Source organism: Glycine soja, chromosome 14 (genome assembly GCF_004193775.1).
Source record: "Glycine soja cultivar W05 chromosome 14, ASM419377v2, whole genome shotgun sequence".
Classification (NCBI taxonomy): Eukaryota; Viridiplantae; Streptophyta; class Magnoliopsida; order Fabales; family Fabaceae; genus Glycine; species Glycine soja.
In genome coordinates, this window is record NC_041015.1 from 17,339,877 (window position 1) to 17,343,591 (window position 3,715).

The 3,715-nt window shown below is 35.1% G+C and overlaps 1 pseudogene; it reads left to right on the top strand.

Annotated features, from left to right (window-relative positions):
* Positions 1-440: 440 nt before the first annotated feature.
* On the top strand, positions 441-1,919 carry LOC114383881 (annotated as a pseudogene).
* Positions 1,920-3,715: the final 1,796 nt, after the last annotated feature.

The window sequence follows — 3,715 nt, forward strand, 5'->3', positions numbered from 1 at the left end:
GTAGTGGCAAACCAAACACAACAGTCTAGATTGAAGTCCTAAGTAGGTAGGACAAGAATTTACTTCCAAATTTTTTGTGTCAACGTAGTACCTACAACCAAAGAACACATTCTTAGGTATTCAAACACATTCTTAGTAATTCAATTATCTAATTTACATTCCAATTCAGCAACCATTAAAGGAAGCCAACCACTTACCTTCATCATCACACGTGTTTTGAATTTAATATGCAATTATGCATACATTGAATCCAAATAACAAAAGGAAGACATGTTGTACCTTATATCGATAAATTCAAGCATATGAACATGCAAGCATAACTTTGTTTCCGTAGTACATAGCTAGAATAAATTTCCAATTTTACCATCTAGAAAGTTATCACTCAACATATCTACTTGAAAATTGGACTTGTCAACAAAACACTATAATAGGAGACCGACATGGACATAGTAGGTAGTAGGAATGGAGTTCCACTTCCAGTCTCTAAAGAGAACACAGCAGAATATGTTTGCCAATGGCTTATAGTTGCCATTGGAGAGTGTGATGAGGAAGTAATGACTAAGTTGGAATCTAGAGAGTGAAGAACACAGTCGGATAACATAATATTATACTATATTTTGCTATAACTAGCATTCTCAAAAGAGTTTGTGTCATTGTCCTCTGTCACTTCTTGAAAGAATGAAATTAGGAAAGGGTGGATGAAGCTGTAGAGTTGTTTCAAGAACTCGACAGCAACAATAGTGTTCCTTGTGTATAGCCTTATATTACCATGATAATGGGTTATGGTTCAGTGGAGAATTTTAATGAAGCATACAACTTACTTGAGAGGCAAAAGAGAAAGGGATGTATACTTAATGTAATTGCATCCTGACTTGCCTTGGAAAAAAGAGAAAAGTTGAGGAAGCATTGAAAATCCTTGAAGCAATGAAAATGGATGCAGCTCCCAATCTTACATCCTACAATATTTTAATTGACAGGCTTTGTAAGGAAGGAGAACTTGAAGTTGCTCTGAAAGTTCAGGACTCCACGAAAGAGGCTGGCTTATTCCCTAATATCATAACCGTAAATATTATGATTGATCGACTATGTAAAGCGGAAAGACTTGATGAAGCTTGCTCCACATTTTTAGGATTGGATCATAAAGTTTGCACCACTGAATCAGTAACAGTTTGTTCACTCATTGATGGCTTGGCCAGACATGGCAAGCTGAATGATGCCTATATGCTTTATGAAAAAATGTTAGATTCTGGTTAGACTCCAAATGCAGTGTTGTATACATCCTTTATTAGGTACTTTTTCTTGTGTGGTAGGAAGGAAGATGCTCACAAAATTTATAAAGAGATGATGCAAAGGGGCTATTCTCCTATTCCTTGCTCCTTAATAATTACACGAATTGTCTTTTCAAAGCCGGTGAAATTGAGAAAGGTAGGGCTTTATTTCGAGAAATAAAGCCTTAGGGTTTAACTCCTGATGTTCGGAGTTATTCAATTTAATTCATGGTCCTAACAAAGGAGGTTTCTCAAAAGAAACATACAACTTGTTTTATGAGATGAAGGAACAAGGACTGCATTTGGACACCTATGCTTACAACATAGTTATTGATGGGTTCTGCAAGTCTGGTAAGGTCAACAAAGCTTACCAACTACTGGAGGAAATGGAAGATAAAGGGTATCCAACATACTGTTGTAAGCTATGGTTCTGTCATTGATGGACTTGCTAAAATCAACAGGCTGAATGAAGCATATATGTTATTTGAAGAAGCAAAATCAAAAGCTATTGATTTCAATGTTGTGGTGTATAGTAGTGTTATTGATGGGTTTGGGAAGGTGGGACGGATTGATGAAGCATATTTAATTTTGGAGGAGTTGATGCATAAAGGTTTGACTCCAAAATTTGAGTCACTAACAAGAAAGGCATAAAACACTCATCATATCAATCGCGCAGACACTAGTGTTGCTGCACTCAAATGCACTTCTATAAGCTAACACACACACACACACACACACATACCTGCATCTTCCTCATACTACTAATATCCTACAAATAGAATTTTATTATTTGTTTCAACCCAAATTGTTGAACCTCATTGAACCAAATATCCATTTAAGTTATTTTTTCTAAACCTAGTATCCCTTCCAAAAGTTTGGTTTAACCAAAACTCCAAATTCTTTGTGAGGTATTATTATATATTGTTGTGGAAGATGCAACAAGTTGGAAAGATGAGAGCATAAGTTTGTAGCATACAGCTACAGGCTCTGACACCAAAGGCGGCAACCCTAGTTAAACAAGTTGTTACTATTTCCTTCACATTGACATTGTCGTGCTCAAATGGTTGATGGGGATTACAACTTTTAGAACATAAATTAAGGGCAAGGCATATTACCCCTCCCTTGAAAGTATGATCGTTCTATATCCTTCAAAATTCAAATATGACTAAAACCCCATAAAATATGTAGTGCGACATTCTCTGACTAAAGATTTTTCAATACTAAAATACCACCAAGATTTTCTATTAACTGCTTGGGTATAAGTATAGCTATTAATTCTTGTAATAACACTGGAAGCATAAAGGTGTCTCAGTGGCAGTGCTTAGTCATATTGCAACTTTCATAAGGTAGTCTGGAACTATTCAGAATTAGATACAAGAAAATGAAAATTGAAGCACTAGCATTATTAAGAAAATTAGTTAGAGGTATTTAGTTGGTCATTATCTTCAAGGCACACCAGAATCAGTTATGGATATGGTTTGATACAATTAAGATTGTCTTCATTTTTTTTTTATCCTGGTTCTAATCTTTATGATGGTGTTCTATTTTCCATTTATTTGATGTTCTTGTTAAACTATATGGTGGTAATGGATCATTGTTTGAGTACAAAGCAAATGCATTTGAAGATAATAGCCAATACAGTGTCATGTTAAATTCTCCAAATAAAATAGTTAACCGTAGTAGTTTGAAGTTTGAGCATGTTGGATTTCTAAGTAGCCTAGAATAGTTCTTTATAATATGAACAGAACAGAAGTTCCATCATAGTTTATCTTAGAGAGATGGACAAAATGTGCCAGGTTCAAAACCCTCAGAGAGATTTAGCAATGTGAAATGTGAGATCTCCTTAAGATGATAGTAGCAAATTGCTACAAATATTTGACCCATAAACAGTTGAAGTTATTTTCAAAAGCCTCTAAATCTCAGGAGAATTAACAATATTCCCTGAAGCAACTTGATGAAGTGTCAAGAGGGAGAGAAAATCTTGACATTGAAAGTTGGGGAAGTGTTACTTATCACCTCGAGTTGTATTGATGCAAATGCTTCAAAAGTGAGCCAACAAATATCTTTTGGAATGGACATGCAATTAAGGATAAGGATGACTGTAACAGAATAAATGGAGAAAAAGATGAAAGCATACTAGCAAGGGGCCATCACACACCAGTTAATTGTAATGGAATTAATTCTAGGCTCCAACAAGTCCAAATAAGTGTGTTTGGCAATGTCAATGGAAATTGTCATTGCAGTTGAAGGTGAGGGACAATGTTCTTCGCAGATGCCATCTAACAAATTTTCATTTTCTTTTCATTGTAATTTCAGCTACATCCCTATACAAAAGGGGGATTTATTCACATTACCAAAGCACATAATTATCTCATTTCTCTTATAATCATAAACCTGCATCTTGCATGGTGATCATTGGAATTCGAAAGTAAGTTCTCCATTTTCTA